Here is a 21,693-nt window from a genome sequence, read left to right on the forward strand (position 1 = left end):
TTATCAAAAATGTAAAAGTTGTTTAAGTGCGGCTAAGCTTTTTTTTTCCCTCGTACCAGTCATATTTGTTTACATTTGAAACTTCTCAAAATAGTGAATTAAGTCAGTTTCTGCACCTTCAGTGTCTTTTTGCTGAGTGGGGCCGAAAGTAAACTTTCAGTTTTGTGCACCGAAAAATCTGCCATCTTGCCCGCTGGCCGAATTTCTTGTTTTTGCATAGGAACTCGTAATTTTAATTGTAATTTTTTTTTAAATTCTTTTAACTGTATTTGCTGTTTTATATTTTTCAATTTTTGACAAAAATATTTTGAGGTTTTATATATTTTTGCCTTGTCGCGAAGTGAGAACTGAATTAACTGAATGAGAAATACATCTCTAATGAAATTCGAGGAGATAAAATGATGCAGCAAAAATTGTGTATAATTTCATATTTCATCCAAAAAATTCATGTGGTGTCCACATCATATTTTTATAACAAATAATACATTCGGAAAAGGAAAGCTTCCAAAAGAAATGTTAGTTACTTTTTATATTCATGTATAGTGATGTAAATATAATTAAAACCACAATAGAAACACCTGTCAAAAATAAACTGTTCTATCAAGAATCGAACCCCAGATTAAAGTGCCAATATTCTGTAGTTGAATTATCAGAACACTGGCGGCTTGCAAATTGTAAGAAATTCTAAATTTATACAACACATCTCCTACAATCAGTAATTGAAAATTACGGTATTTTGAAATTCGGCTACCATTTCATTCCCCCCCCCCGCCTTTTTCTTTCTTTCTTTCTTTTTCTTTTTCTTTTTCTTTTTTTTTTTATCATTCTAGAAGAGATTTTCGTCGCTGAGAAAATTCTAGATATATAAATAGGTCGTATCTTCTATAAAATTCTTTTCTAAAGCTGATTCTGTATTCACAGAAATATTTATAGCTTAGAAAGAGTGTCTCGTTTTTTATTTCACTGCGTAAAAAATATTTCTTTGGATTCGTTAAGATATATTTCTTTTCTTTACCCTTCGCCCGTTTTCTTCAATCGAATAATATTATTTTGAAATATATGCCACTCATTTTCTTCAGAAGAATTCGAAATTTTGAATAAGTTCTATAAATAATGAAATATAATATACTTCTTGAAGTATTTGATTGCTTTATGTTACAATACTAATAAAAATAATGATTTATGTACCCTGTGTCCGCAAGGTCCTTACCTAGCGGTTATTTCTGCAATTGTTTGCTGTAGACATATACTTTACAAAAATGTTTTAAATGACACAAATATTCATGTTTTGGCATAAATTACAAAATATAACTTCTGTACGTTTCTTTGGTCCTTATATGTATATATAATTTGGAAAATTTTATTGTCATTGACAAATATTTTCCAAGGTATTTAATTTCAAAACTTGCGAATTTGACGTCATTTTCAGTTTGCATTAGCGGGCAAAAAAATTAGAATAATTCAAGGTTGAGTGCCATTTAGTGACATTCTTTTGCGATTTATTGGAGTCTTCAGTTTATAGTTTCCTTACATTTGGTAGGCCAACAGAATTTTCTCACAGGTAATTTGTAAATTTTCTGTAGTCTAAAAAGTACGTTCTTCGTATTCTGATGATGTTTTGTTACGTCAGAATCACAATCTGTTAATCATACAAAAAATTCATTAAATTACAAATAATGTTTTTCTTTTTAAATAATGCAAATGATATTACGAGTTGGCTAAGGGCTAATGCTGAAGGCTACCAGTGTTTTCTAGAACTCGAATTCTGTAAGATTCTGTGAATGAGATATCCATTAAAAAAGTTTAGACATCAATGTTTTTCACAATACTTTGCGTCGAAATGATCAGTACTTAATCTCTAGACATCAGAAACCATTTTCTAAACTGAGCCGCCGCACATTTCCTAAGCCGCGTTGTAAAGGTACAGCGTTGTAAGAGAATTTCCGAATTTTCCCTATCACGTTGGAGCGAAAACACGTTGTAAAAGTACCGCGCTGTAGGATGCCTACCTGTATATTTTTATGACCAGCAGTTTCGAAAACAACGGTAGTAGTACAAAATACAACTGATAGATCTGTCAAGTACATGCATATCTGTTCGAGTCTTAAAATAATTTCATTGGTTATTACTAGTTTAAAGGCGTGATTTGCACTCATATTATACCAATGAGCATGCTTTTACTGATGGCACATTCATTGGAGGATTACCTAACCTATGTCGTATTTCACGGTCTTTAATTGAGAATGTTGATTTGTTACTGTAGTTGCACACATGGGGTTGCATACACAAAGCAGGGAGATAACACAAATATCGAAACCATACATGGGAGTCGAACTCAAATCCATCGCTACGGCAACCAGGCTTTACTAACCTCCATATCGACCGGGACCTAATTATTCAATTGGAATACTAAACAAGAAAAAAACTAATTTATGCGATATTTCGGAAAATGCATAAGAGAGAAAAATACAGAAACATATTTTCAAGTTTATTATTAACGTGACTGAGTTTATACCGATTAGCGCATTAATTTGTTTGATTTTTAAAATGACTGAAAATATGACGCATGATCCCCGGAAGAATACCAATTAACAGGTGCAACTAGAAAAATTGAGGGAACATAACTTTTTCCTGCATAAGTGCTAATTGACTATTTAGTCCATTTGTTTTTAAAATTATGTTAAAGAATGCGTCAAGTTAGCAGCTTTTCCCATATATAAAAAAAGTTGACCAATTAACGGATGCAGCTAGAAAAATTGAGGGAACTTATTAACATTTTCCTGCATAAATGCTAATTGACTAATTAGTCCATTTTTTAAAATTACATTAAAGAATTACATCAAGTTGGCAGCTTTTACCAATTATATCAAGAAAGTTGAAAACAAAATGCGTAATAGTTTATTCCATATACAGTTCTTAAGAGGAAAATTTATTTATGATGCACATGATTTTGTTTTCATTTGCTGTAAAATGTTTTCCAAATGATTTGTCTATTCTTTGTATCAAAACAAGCATTGAAACCTGTTCAATTGTGAAGTTCAACTGTCTGTTACCAGGCGTTTGTTTAGAAATAATGAATAGCTATTTCTTATTTGAAAACAGATAAAAATATTTGATATAGATATAAAAAATAAATATTTGTTATTTGTTTTGAAGTAAAAAATATCAGTTTGTTATCGAAAACCAAATAAACAGGTTGTTCATAAAGGAAACAGTCAGTATCACCCTCCTTTAAAAGACAATCTTCCATCAGTAAATAAACGTGTTAGTATTGGGCTTTAAATGTAAAAAAAATCCTGGTGTTCTGAATGAGAAATAGCTCATTCTTAACTATTATCATAGCATTTCCGTGAAAATTTATTTTGAAATTCGTATATTATATAGAGTGGGTTAGAAATGTTGCTACAAGTTGTATCGTATCGTGTGATAATAATGTTATGGCTAAGGAAATGAGGTACTAGAAATGGAAAGTCTTTAAATGAAACTCACTAATATGCGACGTTTCGAGTGCGTCTATTCCTTAACGATGTTACTGCAAAAATTATTCTGAGCGTTTTTCCATTGTAAATAAAGACTTTCCCACCTTTTCATAGCCGATGACAACGGTGCTGTGTTGAAATTATGTCTGGCCATCTCGAATTATGTCTGGCGATCTATTCTTATGGTCTCACGACCTTCCGGGCAATGATTGTTCATTACGAAGACAGTTGCAGCATATGTTCAAGCATACGCCACTGCAAATGCAAATATACAATTAACACACACTACCTTACATTTTTAACATTACTTCTTAAAAGGCACTGTAGGGTTGCACCTGAACTGTTGCTTGAATATGAGTCCTACAATCGTACTAGACAAGTAGCGAGTTATCGCTATGTCTGAAAATAGTACGACAGAGATTTAACAAAAAAATGGCAGGACTTGTGCTATAATTAAACCACTACTTGTGGCAATGTAAATTAATCAATAGTAAGTACATAAATTTAAACGTTGATAAAAGGTAGTCTGAGACTGCACAGGCAATTAACAAAGCTATAAGCTAACTTAACTGACTTTACCCAACGCGTAAGTTATTGGCTGCAAGACATTATAGAGCTGGCAAACTCCTACTTTACGCGAGAGCCTTTTTCTCTCCTAAGATAAAAAAAAAATTCATCTTAAATACACTTAAAGCAGTCTGGTCAGAAATACGTAAAGAAAACGTTAAAGGTCAGAATTATGATAACTGACTAATTAACATAAAACTTTACAGCATAAATTTAATAAGTTCTAAGAAGGAATCTTCAGCGAAAATTCAAAAAGCACAGCTTTTTTTAAGAGCTAGTGGTAAATGTCATGGGCAATCGTTCATCTACAATACGCTTTTGGATGCATGTCTTGCACGTGCAATGGCAACCATTTATCCCCTTTATCCTCTGCGAGCTTCATTACACCTTAGTTGGTTTCTTAATTAAACACTATAGATATTTATCAGAGAAATTTCACCTGTCGCGTATCAGCCAGACACAGGTGCGTCAGGTTCAAAGATGATACCTGACTTAGCACATTATATTGTTTTCCTTTTTAATTGCGCTGTGGTTGATGGTAGCGGAACTTCCTATTTCATTCACAAACCGATCCCAGCAACAACAACTCGAGCAACAAAGTGTTATCCTGAGCGTGCGAAGCATTTTAATTTCAGCGCCAGAGGAAATTTCGCTATGGATCTGTTGTTCCGCAAATGATCTTGACCTTTTCCGATGACCAGTGACCATGAAAGCACCTAACGGAAAGATATGGGGTGTGACGGCCATAACTCTTTCTACAAGGCATTTCATGCAGCGATGTTTATGGTTGCAGCTGATTGTTTCTTTGAATGATGGACAGAAAATATGCTTCGTTTCCATCTGGAATGATTTATGCAGTGGTTTTTTAAAATTAACTCAACCCCGCAAAAATTTTAAATATTTTTTTTTTCATTTTAAGGCATTTTGATGCATAAACTTCGAGATCTTCGGTTTTACGTTCAATAATAATTAATTTAATACCTTGTCATCAGTAATTGGTTAAATAGTAGATCACTATTTGCAATTTTCTTTTGCATCAGCCCGATTCAAAATTTCAAATACATAATAATACACTTGACATCAGTACTTTAGAAAGCGCCATTTTTTTGCTTAAATAAAAAATTATTCTCTCTCATTCCGATTAAATGGCCTGGAAATGAAGCATTGGGCTAAATAAAATAATTATTTGAGACACAGGTTACAGCAAAAACAGGAAGGAAAAAAAATGGTGTCATTTTTTTTAGTATTTGTAGCATTTTGTAGCTGAATCACTATTATAATCAGAATGTCGTAAGGTTTAACAGCTATGGTCTGCTGATCAACTTGATAACAACTTACTAACTCTTCCATTCAAGCTTCTATTATTTCACAGCTTTGTTTCTGAGACTTCTGTTAAGACATTTAATGGAAAAAAGACATATATTTTCTAGCAAGTGACCTAAAATGCTGTTATTTTGAGACCATAATCATTGGAGATAAATTGTGTTCTGACGCAACGAAGACATTAAGTTAAATTGTTTAAGTAATGGTAGAAGCTCTTCGAATATACGCTCCATTAAACTGATTCTTCTTTCTGGATGCACAATAATGGAATCCTTAGAGATATAAATGCATATTTCGTATTTATTGCTCTATTATTTCTAATTTTTGAGAATAATCTGTGGAAGTCATCACATAAAAAGTCTGTTAATGGCTTTTTACATCTTGGTTTTTGTCAGAGTTATTTGTTTATTACTACGAAGGAATAGTTTTAGGGTATTAAAAAATAGCTTCTTATTAAAATGCACATGCAAGGTATAAGTCAGGGTAATGTAAGTTTATAGACGCGAAGATGTTTTTAGATAATGTTATTTATGCGTTATTTGACACGATTTCTTGTTATTTTGTTTTTGAATTTGTACACAGAATGTAATGTTTCACATCGGGGCTCTCTGAGACGCTGCTCGGTATTTCCAGAGACACAGTGCTTGAAAACGAAAGTAATTTTACTTAAATAACCTATGTAAAATTTGAAACTCATTTTGGCTTGTATGGATGTGTAACCTGAAATTATAAGGTTATCTTCTCAGAGTTTTTCAAATGTGAAAAAAGAAAAAAAAAGTTAAATCCGGATGCAAGAGAAGCACGCCGACGTGGAAAATAAAACAGGCAAATCAAGAACCATGTATTAGACGTGGGATTCAACAAAATCTACACCGAATACAAGATTGTTGATTTGCCTGTTTTGTAGTTAAATCTGCCGAATTGTTAACTAATCCGAAATCTCTAGTGCCCCCATCGGAGTTTGGCTATGAGAACTTTGTTTTTATTTGGAAAAAATATAAATTGAACTTGCACAATCAGGTTTATTAGAATCTTTGACAGTATGAATTACTGATAATGGCAAAAATGAAAATAAATGAATTTAGAAAAAATTCTAAAAGCTTTCAGATTTTATGCTCCTCCCAAGGGGGTCTTTTATTTATTTATTTTTTTTTTCATTTATACATGCATACACGTTTTGAGAGCTTTTGGGATAACGCCCCTTTGGTCTTTGCGCTAAAAATATTTAAAATAGCTTTAGAATCTCCGATAGATAGTCTCTCGCGCTGGTGATTAAAATATTTTATTCCGTACAATGTGTTACCATTGCTCGCTTTGAAACTGTTGGGTGTCTTAATCAAAATTCGTGGAAGTTTAAAACATGTGAAATAGGTAATAAAACAAATTCGGAATTCAAGATTCGGGCTTCCAGGTTCCCATATTCGGGTGGAGGACTGCGTTATTAAAAATTTTTTGACTCAAGGTATCGTTGTTTTTTCGCAGTGCGAAAATACATACATACATTCATGAAGATTCTTCATTATTTAGTTTCTTTATATACTAATAGTTTTCTTGAAAATATTCTATCTTTATCCAATAATGAAAGTGTTCCCATAAATTAATATATCTTTAGAGTCATTAAGCTATTTTTAAAGCAGGAGTGATGAAAAATGAGCAAGGCCTTCGCCGGGAATCGAACCATGGATCTCTGTAATATGCGTCCAGCGTGCAGCCCACCACACCACGAAGGCACGCTAAGAAGGCGGGTGAAATACTTTACATACTCTTCCTTTTAAAGGACGCCTGGGGTTTTAGGGGACCCAATCGCCAAATCCTGGGTGTGGAGAATCATTATCCACCACGATTTTAGTTCGGGCGCCACTTATAGAGTCATTAGGTTATTTTTTAAAGCAGGAGTGATGAAAAATGAGCGACGCCTTCGCCGGGAATCAAACCACGGACCTCTGGAATACGCAAAGCATGCAAACCACCACACCACGAAGGCGGGAGAAATACCTTATATATCTTACTTTGAGAAACTTTGCAGTTAGAGTATATTTAGGTTCAAGATTTTTAAGAAAATTAAATTTGTACCCACCAATCTTAAACATCTCGTGTAAAATAAAAAATTGTAAAGTAAACAAATGCTGTAAATCAAGTTACGGAAAAAAAAACATGCATTTTATTGCTGAGTTTAATATCATCGGAACTCGGTCCAGCTTTTATCATTAATGTTAGCATTAACAACGAGATTTGATCAAATAAGACTGAGTTCCAACAAAACTGCTGGGAGCAATAAATTTCATGTTTAGTTGTGCCAGTTTTTATGTTGAATTCGTTCTTCTAGTTACAGTTAAACTTCATTAAACGTATTTCCTCGTGATAATTTTAAACAACAGCTATGAAAATTCCCATGTTATCTTATATACAGTTTTCTGGACTTCGGCGGAATTCTTTAACAGTAACCTACAATACCTCTTTTGAAAGTTTTTGCTTAAATATTTGCTATAAAAAGAACATAAGCATCCTGCAGAAAAACATGTATATGGAACAGCTTGTCTGAACATACAACTCTATCCAAAAGCTTCAAAACGTAAGAGGTACGCTGAAAGATGTCGTTCCACTTTTCCCCACTTTTCAGCACGTAGGTTAGAAAGGTATGAAAGACTTAAAGAGCAGTTATTTCCCATCGTTGCCATACTTTTCTGACAACATGTTTACTTTAATCATCCTTTGAGGCTTGCGTTCTAGAAAATGAAGTTTAGATTTCGAAGAGCTGTAAATGGAGCAGGTACTCAAAATTTTCAAACTGTTCAAGGTTGCTAATTTTTTTTTTCCTTAAAACAACGTCTAAAACATTCATCAAAGTCAATCACGTTGTGATTTGGCAGTTTCTTTCAAGTTCTAAAATACAGTAGCTCCGGTTTGTTTACATTTATCCAAGTCAAGCACGTTGTGATTTGGAAGTTTCTTTCAAGTCCTAAAGTACGTTAACTCCAGTTGGTTTACGAGTAACAGCTCATTTTTGCTGGTTAAAAGCGTAGTACCTGTTCAAAAGTAAGTACATAACTAATTTTCACATATAATTCCATTTTTTTCTTGTATGATTAATTATATGCTCTTTGTAAAATGTTATTTTTAAATTTCAAATTTGATTTGTAAATATCTGAAGCTTCCTAAAATGCTTTTTTAAACAAAACAAAAACCAGGCAACAAAACAAAAATTGTAATTTCTTAGTTTATTTATGCGTGTAAAGTCATTAGGCTATTTTGAAGCAACAAAACACTTGACAAATGAGCAATGCCCTCGCCGGGACTCGAACCTCGACCTCTCGAATACTCGCCGAGGGTGCTATCGTTACATTCCGAAGGCATGCTAAACACCTTATATACGCCTCTTTTTTAACGGACGAATAGGAATTAGGGGACCCAGTCGACAAAGCATGGTGGTGAAGAGGTGAAGAATCATCATCCACCACCTTTTAGTTCGGGCGCCACTGTAGGGTCGTTAGCATTTTTTTAAGCAGGAGATGTGAAAAATGAGCATGCCCTCGCCGGGATTCGAACCTGGACCTCTCGATTACGCGCCGAGTGTGCTACTGTTTCACCACGAAGCCATGCAGAAAGGAGGAAGAAAATATCTTATATGTTCATAGGATTTTTCGTTAATTATTAATGTTAAATATATATCTGCGTTTAAAATAGGTAAAATTCAACCAATGTATTTATCGAAAACCTGAGCATTTCGAGGGAAAGCAATATTCATTTCTCATCTTCATGAAGCAAAAATATTTTGCGAAGCGATTGACGTCTAACAGCTTCGTAGACGGAAACAAATAAGTAACTGAAATGAGAAAAACAATTGGAAAATGTAATAGAGAAGTAAACAAAAATAATTAAGGTAGGAAAAAATAAGAATAAAAATTCAAAGCCTGCAAAATATTCCAGAACAACTGTAGAGATATTAGGATTATTTTTTGAAGCAGGCAAGATAAAAAATTAGCAATGCCTTTGCCGGGAATCGAACCACGGACCTCTGAAATACCGGCTCAGCATGCTGACCACCACACCACGAAGGCATGCTAGGAAGGCGGGAGCCTTACAAACTGCCTCTTTTAAAGGGCGACTGGGGTTTTTAGGGGACCCAATCGCTAAATCCTGGGTGTGGAAAGTCATCATCCACAACCCTTTTATTTCGGGCGCCACTGTAGAGACATTAGGTTAATTGGAAAAGCCGGAGAGATGAAAAATTAGCAACCGCCTTCACCGGGAATCGAACCACGGACCTCTGGATACCGGCCCAGCGTGTAGAACCACTACACCACGAAGGCGCGCTAGGAAGGCGGGAGAAATACCTTACACAGCTCACTAGAAAGCGTCAATGATCGTAAATACTGAATTTAAATTGAAAAACGATATGTGAAAGTTTTTAAAATGAGCGGTTAATGATTAAGTATCGAAATGTAATATAACATATAAGAAAGTGGGAAACTCAAAATCCAACCTTACAAATAGACATTTCTTTTTCTGTTTGTAAAAGGTTGGTTTGCTTTGTTTGAATATGGCAAAGCACGCGAGGGCTATTTGCGTAAAGAGAGGGATGCTTTCGTGAAGAAGTTACCAAGGTAACTGGATCATATCCACGTTGCACATTGGGAAAACCAAGGCTAGTAGACGAGCAAGGTAAGGCTCTTCCCAACACTAGGAAGGAGAGTGTCAGTTACTTACAGAACGGAGAGAAATGAGGCACAAAAGTAATATGCAAGAAATTGTTTTTTAGCAGATCAGGAGTTACTGACGTTATACGAGATCAAACCTTGTAGTGTAGTATACTTAGGGGAAACACTCATTCAGCTAGCCCATTTGCCTGGAGTGGAACCCAGATCGAACTAGGCAGTGTTCAACAATGTTACCGTTCAGCCGCTGGTGGGCCCTGCTTAGAGAAGAAAGATCTATGTTATCTTCAAAATGAGCAGATTTTTCTTTAAACCTTTAAAATACTCAGATGTAGAGTCATTAATTTTATTTTGGAGCAGGAGAACTTAAAACTGAATGCTGCCCTCGCCAGGATCCGAAGTTCGGAAGTTGCGATTGCTAGTCGGATATGCTTCCAATTACACCATGAATGCCCGCGTTAAGGAAGAAGAAAATTCCTAACACACTCCCGCACTTAAAGGGTGATTGCGAATGGGGAACCCAGCCACCAGATCCAAGTGATGGGGAAATATTGTCCACCTTATTTTAGTTCAGGCCCCTCTTGTAGAGTTTTTAGAACTTTTTGAAGCAGGAAACGTGAAGAATCAGAGCTGACCTCTGCGGGATTCGAGCGCCAGACCTCCGATTGCCAGCCTGACGTGCTTAAAATTCCTTACATAGATATATAAGAATATTTTTAAAAAGTTATCCTTCATCAGAAAATTAATACATCCTTAATTCAAGAATACAAAACTTGTACAAAAAATATAAGTAATGATTTGCTTGCTATGAAATACATTTCATATGATTTTTACAGGAACACCTTTTCGTATTATTGTGTAATATGAAAAAAAAGTGTAAACCTGCTTTTTGCTACATATAAGCTAGTGGATTTGCATAAAATTTTGATAAAAAAAAGAAGAATTTTTGTTTGATTTTGCAGAATTAAGTGACGGAAGCTTGTGTAGTTACCTTTTTTTTAACTTTTATTTGGATAATTGAAGTGCTGTAGCAATGTATATGTGTTAATAAACCAAACTGCTTCAAAGAATTTTATTTTGGGAACAGATTGATGACGTATTTTTATCAGAAATTTAAATTCTGAGACGTTTATTAAATAAAGTTATTAAATTAAAATGAATATATGTTGAAAATGCACCGAATATACTACGCTAGACCAAAATACATCGCATAAAAAAGTCTCAATCTTTTTCTAACTTGTGTTAAATAAAAGTCATGTAAAAGAATTTTTATTTCTGGGTGCATTTTCTTTTATTGATTTAATCATGGACGATGATTCCAATAATCTTTTATGCCCAGAGACGAGCACCTGCATTTAGAGTATTAAATTCTGCTCAGTTCCAGGCGCAAAAGAACGTTCTCTTAATTAATGAAGTTAATGGCTAAGTCTTCATTCCCAAAAGCTCTGAGAGAAAGCTTCCAACTGCAGCTTTGCTTTAATTTCCTCTCCCAAATACTTCGCGGTTAAATACATTTTACGATCCCATTTTAATGTAACAGACCACCATTCTCTTCCGACGTACTTTGGGATGAGCAGAGAGTAGCGGGAAAGGCAGCTTAAACGAGACAAATCAGCTGTGTTTAAATTATCAGAGAACTCGGCATTCCTCGTTCCACTGACTAAAGCTGTGATCCGCTTTAGTTAAATTGTGGAGCCTTGTCTTTCCACATCTTAGCAAAGGCCTTTGGGGCTTGTTAAGAGATATAAGTTGTTTGCGGGAAGTTACGTTAATTTTTCAAAATGAAAGATTGACAATCCATGAGAAACAGAAATGGGCTATGGGTTCTACGCTGAAATGACGCATCCTGTTGAACACTTCGACAAGACATTCGAAGTACAAAACTGAATGTTAGTACATCCGGGTTTTTGTACCTTTTTCTTTCATGGTTATTTATATTATCTACCACAGAACTAAAGCCTTTGTATTGAAGCACAAAACTAAGGTATTATACTTAATAGTACTTGCAGTCATAAGATTGAATATTCGATTCAGTTTTTCAAATATTTTAGCTCATATGTTCTCAAAATATTTCTGAAAGATACCCTTTTTTATGCAGAGACAAAGTGACCAGATTTGATTAAGAAATATTCTGTTGCATGATTTTTTTCTCACGTAGAGATTATATTAAAAGATACTTTCATCGCCTTCCGGTTTGTTTATACTATCTTGAACTGACACCAATAGTTTTATGTCCGTCAAATAAATCAGTGTCCTTTCTTAAATGGGACATCCAAACTTGTATGATTTATTTGTAAATAAAGTCATTATTTTGTGCTCTCAAATAACAAAAGTCAGCCTAGACCTATTTCTAAACGTTTTGTTTGATGAACTTAAACATAATGCTTGAACTAACTATATCAGCTTATCAATACATTTTTCCATGCAATCTTTTACCACTTTTCCTTTGTCATTTTCACTTTCTTGTACGAAGTAAAGGAAGTATTGTAATCACGAAAAATTCCGGGTGTCATATTTCAACAAAAATATCCATTTTGAGCCCTATCGAATGCAATTTAATGCAATATATATATATATATATATATAACGAATGCAATATATATATATATATATAACCCACTTCGTTATTCGGCTCAGTGGAACTCAGTTTTGTTTTTTTTATTCTTATATGTTGATAAGTTGTGTATGTTTTGCTTTAAAAATGATTGAATTATGCTATTGTTATCTTTTTAAGGTTTTTATACCTTTAAAGTTTTTTTTTTTTTTTTTAACTACAGGTTTTTTTTTACCTTACCGCGAAGTGTGAACTGAATTAATTAAATGAGAAATCTATCTCTAATAAAATTCGAAGAAATAAATTTAAATGAAATGCAGCAAAAAATTGCGTATAATTTTATTTTCCGTACAAGAAAGTAATGTGGTGTCAACATCAGATTTTTTATACAGGACTTTCTTAAACTGATGTTTTCTGAAACAAATTTATGCTGGAATAATTATTAAATTTTGCTATATTCCTTAGAATATTTCAGAAGAATATTGTCATGATTGTTCTTTCTTATGAAAGAATTTTTATACACTTTCCGCACACTTAAACTTTTCGATGCTTAGCATTTAATGTATTAGTTTGTAGTAAATTCGTATTTTAGCAGTAATCAAGTAGAATGGGAAAATATTTAAATCACTAGTAAGATACGAATGGAACAGAGTAAACAACAAGTATAAACTAGTAGCACTACGTCTATAGTGTCTATAGTATGCACTACGTCTATTAATTTCTTTAGAGGTTAACAGATTAGCCTGTATTTACTTAAACGTTAATTAAAACTAATCCATATATACAGTGTAATATGAAATATCTGAAATTGATATTTAATACTAACTTGAACGAATAAGCAAATGAAAACGTTTTAAATAAGATATTAATAAAATCACAGTGGTTGGCCTAGCTTCTACCTGTTCCTGTAGTTAATTTGAACTTTATTATTTTTTTAAATTTTTATTTTTATTTTATTTATTTATTTATTTATTTATTTTGGATATTTAGCAGTGCCACAAAAGCAAAATGCGAGGACGAACCATAAGACGTCCCGCACTCTGAAATTTTAAGCTGCAGTTAATTTGAATTTTATTTATTTATTTATTTATTTATTTATTTATTTATTTTTTGCTTTTTGGGAAATTTAGGAGGGCCATAAGAGCAGAGTGCGAGGACCACTTGCGGTCTAAGAGGGCCACAAAAACAGAGTGCGAGAACCACCTGTGGCCCTCTAACCGCAGGTGGTACTCGCACTCTGAAATTTTCAGCTCCAAACTCTGAAATTTCAGGTGCAGTTAATTCCAATTTTATTTTTTGTCTTTTTTTTTTTTTAAATCTAAGAGGACCACAAGAGCAGAGTGCGAAGAATACTTGCAGCCCTCTGCCCCCAGATTGAGAATCACTGATTTAGCCTATAATATCACTTTTACGATGAAATGTTTTTTGTAAATCATTCTGAATTTTTTATATAAGCTGACCTTCAACTTAATGTCGCAAAAATTTGCTAAAAATACTTGGCTTATATCCAGAAGTTATCCGATATTTATTTAATAAAGACTGTCCGGATAAGTAATATAAATTCCCGAAGTAGCTGTTTCATTTGTGTACCTTTACCCATTATCTTTGTGTATGCCATTTCCCGATATATATTCGTATTTCAGTTCTAGACTTATTAGATGCGGTATGAAAAGATCCAGCTTCTTCTCAACATTTTCCAAGAACACCAGCAGTTTCCCAAAATCTATGACTGGTGTTTCGGATTTCGCTTTCACTTCAGTAAACGAGAAAATAAATTCATTGCCTATTCGGAGTTTACTTGGAAATCCTCTTCATAAACTGAATAAAATACCTCGTGCAAGGTGTTCCCCTAATAAATCCGGAGTGAGTGACATTTCTACCGTCTCGTATCCCGAGTATCGTTTATTCAAAGAGCTGTCCTGTGGGAAGAGGGTGGAGGATCTAGAACGTGAGATCCGTTCGGAGCTTGCCTTTGATTTATTCTAAGCTCTCGCAATATCTGGGAAAGAAATTTCCTCGTGGATACGTCATGGAGAGGCACGCAGGATTTTAATAACAAATCTCCTGACGTGTTGGGATTCTATGGAAAAGAGATTCCGGAAATGGCATTTTCTCGTCTCTGTATTTCATTAGATTAATGTTATATACTGCTCAGTAACGGGATTTTCTCATACTTTTAATCCGCCGTTCCTTATACTCCTCTACTGGAATTACTAATTACTACAGCTGTGAGCATTCAGCTATGCAAATATTTCGTAGAAAATTGTTTTATTGCTTTAATATTCTTTGCCTTCCAAATACAGTAAAGCTATATTAATAAAAACTTACGTTTTCACTTTTGCGTTATAAATGGGCAGATATTCATTAAATTAAAAGTCAGTCTGATTTTACGTAAATATGCCTATTATTTTGATCTAAGCTTATGAGGTAAATAATCTGTATCTTATACGATAATTAAATCATCACAGAATATTCATTCCGTTGTCATAGTCGCATAATTCTTTTCGAAGGTTCTGTAGTTTTAATTAAAGAATACCTGCTTCATTTTTTGAATTATTATTAAGTTCGTAGTAGAGATATATATGCAGAATTATTTCTAATATCTGTATATTGCTTGTTTATGACCTAATATTGTGAAATTGTTTTTTTAGAACATTTAGGCTCATCTTGAATAACACAACCCTCCACTGACGTACGAATTTTTTTAATAAGGGCTCTTTTTAAATTTTTTGAAGTCTGCGAGTTTCAAAAACCTATTCTATCACTTGAAAAACTTTGAAACTGGCCACATAGTCTAGACATGTAAAAATATTTAACTAAAAATGGTGTAACTCATGAATGTACAAACTGTGTTTAAGTACTAATTATTATGTCATTTATTACTATAAAATATGACTACTCTGTTATTAAAAAATTTCTTTTGTATTTGTGATGTCTGGTATGGAGTAACATGTATAATATCCACCCTTTCTTTAGGTTGCAGTGCAATACTGATGTAAGTACAGAGTGATTGCTGATTCTTGCAAGCAAAGGCCACAAGTATCTGTGAATACATAGCAGTTCTGTAAGTACATTTTCGCTTTACTTTTCTATAGTTTTTGCTTAGAATACAACATTTAATACATCATGCAGAGTGTGTATTAATCAGAAGTTTTATGCTATTGGTAGAATTTCTTGTCAAGAGTTACATGTTAGTAGTCATGTTTCTGGGAAGTTACACTCAATTTTCGATAGTGCGAAGGATCACTTTTTAACACTTATGGTATTCAAGTGTTAATTTTTTCTCTCTTTCTCTCTCTACTTTTACTTTATATCAAAATATCCTACAATATTACCTCCTTCTACAAATATCACCTTACAATTTCAGAGCTTAACATATAAATAGCTTTAAGCCAGATATAGAAATAAGGAAAAAGGCACAGCCAGTAAACGCAGGCAGCAGATCTAAAGCGCACGAAAACTGCTTACTTGAAAGCACGAATAAGTTACAATGTTGGACCTCAGTATTAATTTGTACTATTCATATGGTAACGTTGTTTGCGTTAGCAAATAATAATCCCTCGATGGTCCTTCCGACGATGGTTATAACGAGGAGGGAGTTTGACAGAGTTCCTATTTCTGCCTTCAGGGTAGCGGGCTGATTGTACCAACAAATCACGTGGCATGAGGGTCAGACGATGTTGTTTCCAATTGTTCTAACGAGACATCCATAAACATCATAACATTCATGACGACAGTGGCAAACCTATGATGACAACATCTTGACAAATCATGAGAAATAGAGAGCTGCTGTAAATACACCAGCAAACTTGCTATCTGATTTTACCATTTACGCACATATTCTGTACGTGTTATGTCAGGAGGCACCATTTGCAAGAAAGCTAATGGTGGCAGAATTCCATTGCAATATCTGTCATTAACTCCTGAGCATCGACAACAAAGATGTTGTCACCACAAAGCTTAGAATATAGAATATCGGAACCGTATCACGCTACTGAGGAATTTCGATTTCAGTTGGCTCGAATTATCGGGAAATTCGTGTAGCGAGGGAATGACCTAAGTCATTCCCTCGCTACATTTTGCTCGCTTCTATTTTCTCGCTCGCTTCTATTTGGCTAAGTCATTGACGTCCTCCATCGTATTTGGTGTTATCATTTATGGGCTGATTTTGTGTGATTTCTGGCCATCTTAAATTAATTCTCTTTATGTTAGCAGAATTTATTATGGCCAAACGGCCTGAAAATAATTGGGGGACATCTTTTTTTCTTTTATTCTTGATTCTGAAAGTGTGTACTTTCAGAGAACGTTAAAACATTTCTGTCCCTGGTTATAAAAACATTATGTATACCTGTCCAACTACCTTTATATGTGACCCTGTAAAGAATTTCCCCATTGCGTACACCTTCATGGTTTAACTGGAAGCACGTGCGGCTTTCAGTCGGAAGGTCCGGAGTTTGAATTCTGTGGAGGGTCATGCTGATCTTTCATGTTACTTGCGTCTGAAAAATTCTAAAAGCTCTGCGCTACGAAAATATAGGGGACAATAATTGTTAACCACTGGGTTTTGGCACTGGAGTCTGCGCTAAGGGCAAATGAGGAGTTTTTTAAGCAAGGGATAATGTAAAGAATTTTCTCCTTCCTTACCGCGTACCTTTCTGATGTAATTGAAAAGTACGCCCGACTGGCAAACGCGAGGTCTAGAGTTCCAATGACGTCGAGAGCATCACTGATTTTTCATGTTTCCTACTCCGAAAAAAACCTAATGGCTCTACATCCCTTCAGACAGAGTCTTTTCATATCCACATATAAATTGTTTTTATTTATTTTACATTACTTGATAATAAAGCACGGACAACTTCTTTGAAGAAATTGATGTAATGTTCGGTCTTAGCCTCCTGCTTCAATTTAAAGCCACACATATGATTAGTAAGCAGAAGAAAACATAAGAATTCTGATTAAATTTGGAAGTTAAAACCGGTGAAGTTATTTTCTTTGTTTCATGTTTACGATTATACTGTAATTTATAGGAAGAACTTGCTTTTAAAATTTTAATTCTGCTATACTTATACACCTCTTTTTAATTTACTAACACACAAGCCTTGCTTGCAACTGTATAAATTTTGTTTGAAACCATGCAAGTAATTAGTAAGATAAAATGTAATAATTTAGCTACATTTTTTTTATTTTTTTAATTTATGAATAATTAGCTTCCAGGTAGAATTATCTTGAAGCTACACACGTTATAAATCTTACATGAAAATACGGTCAAATATGGAGTGACCGAATTGCGACCATTTTACGAGCACAGTTCTAAAAATTGACATACTACATTGACATTTTTGACAGGCACTTTTCCCTCGAGGCTTTCAGATCAATGTTTTCTGCTAGTAAAAATTGTCATCCGCCATCTACTGCCTAATGCTGTGTTGGCATATCGAAAGTGATAATTAAATATTTAGATTTGAAACCTAGAATAAGTATTCAACAATTAAAAATAGTGATAAAAGTTAACTTTTATGAAATTTCTAAAGGCTTTTCTAAGTTTGAGTGTCTGGATGGAAAACAAGGAGTCCTCGTTACAGTTTTCATACTTTGTTTACATCGTGGAAGGATTAAAAAAATATAAAAAACTCGAGGTTATTAATAACTGAGATTATCAATAAAACGCTCAAATATCTTTAAGAAATATTTTATTTAGCGGCCGTATGTTTATTGTTGGTCGTACATTGGTTGTGACTTTTCCCCTTGTTTTTAGGTTAGCTTACCACCAGTATAAATTTATCTTTCTTTATCCAGCTGATATCCTAATAGTTACGTAAGATGCTCTAACCAGAATATCTGGTAAGCTTAAGACAAAACAAAACTCTTAGATTCTTTTTATTAATTTTTCGTGATCTTAAGAAATAGTGATCTGATCCTGAAGTGTTTCGTAACTGATTTTAGATGTATGTGTAAGAGAAATTTTCTTCACCGAAATTAACTAAGAAGGCTGTGACGAAATCTCTTGCTCAAAGCTATATTTTAATTTTGTAGATTCATCTATTTTCAAACGGCAGCATATATTTCAGTTTCTTTATGTTGCATTAATTACATGTGCAAGCGTCATATATACTTCAGATCTCATAAAAATAAATTAGTACATAGTAACATAGTAAATTAAAAGTTACTCATAATAGTACACTGAAATTGTAATCTATATAATCTATTAAAATAGTTTTCATAATAGAATAATATAAGTATATTAAAATAAATTAAATGTATAGTTTATCAAAATAGTTTGTCTGAATAATATATTGTAAGTATATTAAAAATAAATACATACTACAAAAAATAATTATTCATAATAGTAGATTACAATTATGTTACATACAACAAAAAATAATTATTCATAATAGTAGATTACAATTATGTTAAAAATCACTATTCTTTATAATAACACATAAAACATATTTTCCATATAATCGGATTCGTATATATTTCATATTTTAATGGCCAAGTTTCTTTTTAAGCTGAATTAAATATCATCGAAAAACAAACTGTGACTTATTTCTTGTATCCTCGATATTAAATGCGTTTCCTTTTCGAATTTGTAATACTTAAGATGGCAGCGACAACGAGTTCATATGTTTTGGTTTGGGTGACTAGTTAATTATGTTTCGAAAACATAATTTGGTGCCACATTTAATACCATGCTCCCACGTGTCGTCTAATGTAGACCCTATTTAGTTAGTACCTCTGCATTTAATTAACTTTTTGATATGCTATAAAATCGTTTCATCGTGACGTTTACTGATAATCAAGAATATATACATTTTATTCCGCAGAGATATGACACAAAAATTATTTGTAACAAGAACTGAATAATATTGCACCACTAACTGAATAATAACTGCACCACTGAATAATATTTCATTGAAGCACCAGTCTTTGATTCTCTCAGATTTTTTAAAACTTGTTTAATAAGCTAATTGTTAAATAAACAGTTACGAAAATTGTGACTGTTTATGTTTCGGACATCATTTTTGCTGTTTTTTCGTACAATCGGAACTAAAGGAGAAATATTCTATGTAAAGTATCGTTAGAATCTTTTTTTCTGCTGAATATCAACAGCACCTGTTTTAGAAGAAATGTGCGGCACAAAATAAAACCAAATGCTTCGAAACGTCCCTCCCTTCCTGGATAAGTGCCAGGATTAGGTGCTGACGGCCTCTTAAAAATTCCCAGGTGGCCTGGCCTTGCTTCTGGAGTTGATCGGCGGAAAACAATAACAGCAGAATGCTCCATCCTCCCTCGGAATTGAATTCGTGCTTTTCCGTAGAATGCGTCATACATAGAGGGATGGAATAAAGCGTTTCTATTTTGAGATTCGTCACGTAAACACGGAAGTAAACTGTTTACGTACGCCATTTTTGAAAGCGAAAATCTTTAACGAAGAAACATTTTTCAGCGGAACCATATTTCGGAGTAAAACGGTTTTCTATGTATTTGTTTGTTTATTTAGAGCTCCCTGAAAAATATTGGCATCGAAGTAATTTTTCATATAGCAAATCGCATCTTTCCTAAACCGACGAATTTTGTTAAGCCTTTCACAATTTCTTAGAATGGTAAATAAAAGTTTTTGTAAAAAATTTTAGATTGACTATTGTATTCTTTCTGATGTGTTTCAAACGCTTATCTCCATGTTTTTAAAAATATTTCAAAATCGTGGCTAAACTTTGGATTCGATTACAGTATATTTTTCCGATACCTTTTTTCTGGCAATATCTGGGTGCAATTCTGCATGCAAGTCTTTCTCAAGTACTTTTTTTCTTGGACGAACGATTTTTAGCTGACTTATAAAGAAGAATTAACTAATTATCTTATATAGTGTAATAAAAGTATGAGTATTAATTATTTTGTTTTGTCTTTTTACATTCGCGTCGCGAATAAAGCGGAAGGGAAGTGAATGGCTGAAATTCTTCAGATCTGTCCTACGTTCACTCTAGAAAGTCGTGATCTTGACAACAAATTTGTCAACAAATATGAAACGATAGATTTTCTGCGTGCATACAAACTATTTGCAAACTTTCAGTAATTATATGCATGAATTTTCGTACTCTATAAACTAATTAAACACCAAAATGGGCAAAAATTTTATGCAAATTAAAAACCGTTTGAATAAAACATTTTTCTATGCCTCTGAGTGGCAATGCAAAAATTTCTAGAAGCGCATTGATGTAGAAAGCGATAAGTGGCGGTACTGTGAATAGAACACTCAGTTTATTTTCATATTTGATAGCTACTGATGGGATATATTTTGGATTATAATTTTTTGATAGTCTAATAATTTTATTTTGAAACTAGATTCGGTATTTTGAAAATACAATTACCACTAAACCATTTACTATATGTAGAATTTAGATGCGTTCAGTCTTGTCATAGAATTGGGTAATATGCTGCGCCATTATTGTTCATACAGTAAACGGTAAATATTTAAGTAAATTTGCAATTGTAGTCTGTAAATATTTATTTATTTGCAATATAATTTTGTGATATCTATTGCTAATTAATTTATATCATGCTGTTGATATAGGTAGTGTTAAAAGAAATCTGTGTACAGTATACTTTCTGTAAATATGTCCGTGAAATCAAATCAGACATGTAAACTCGACAATATAAACATTAAACTCGAAAAGTTTAGTGTTGCAGATATAGATTTACTGCAATTGCTAAAAAACGTGAGTTTCAAATAGTATAGCAGTATAATTTTATGTCGAAATTTTGCACTGTGATGTAGAATTATGCATTTTACATATAATCTAAAATATTTTGTGAAAGAAGTTATTTTAAACTGTTATTTTGTAATATAGAAAGAAACTGAATTAGAGTTGTTTTTATTCTGATTCACTTGTAAGGATCTTAAGTTTTACTAACGTTTATTTTATTTTAAATCTTTACTATCACTTCTTATTTTCTACTTCCGGCCAGAATTATAAGCGTGAAGGATTTTATGCAAAGTTGTCTGGCGAACGCCAAGTATTTAAGTGTGGCCTTTTTGCCAAGCAGGAGAGAGGAAGCAGTGAGTTCGAAGCAGGCCGCTTACCTTAGAAGTTACGCAGTTGCTATTTGCCTTCCA

The 21,693-nt window shown here is 33.4% G+C and overlaps 1 protein-coding gene across 3 annotated transcripts in view; it reads left to right on the top strand.

Moving 5' to 3' along the window:
- LOC118193555 (uncharacterized) overlaps positions 1-21,693 on the top strand; it is a 292,528-nt gene that overhangs the window by 192,433 nt on the left and 78,402 nt on the right. For all 3 annotated transcript variants that reach the window (XM_085821089.1, XM_085821090.1, XM_035364656.2), the window contains one exon: positions 15,555-15,642. The gene's annotated coding sequence lies outside the window, so the exon portion shown is untranslated. The remainder of the gene's footprint in view (positions 1-15,554; positions 15,643-21,693) is intronic.

The sequence above is a fragment of the Stegodyphus dumicola genome, chromosome 7 (assembly GCF_044657685.1).
Source record: "Stegodyphus dumicola isolate Sdum_Otavi_A_Nest chromosome 7, ASM4465768v1".
Classification (NCBI taxonomy): Eukaryota; Metazoa; Arthropoda; class Arachnida; order Araneae; family Eresidae; genus Stegodyphus; species Stegodyphus dumicola.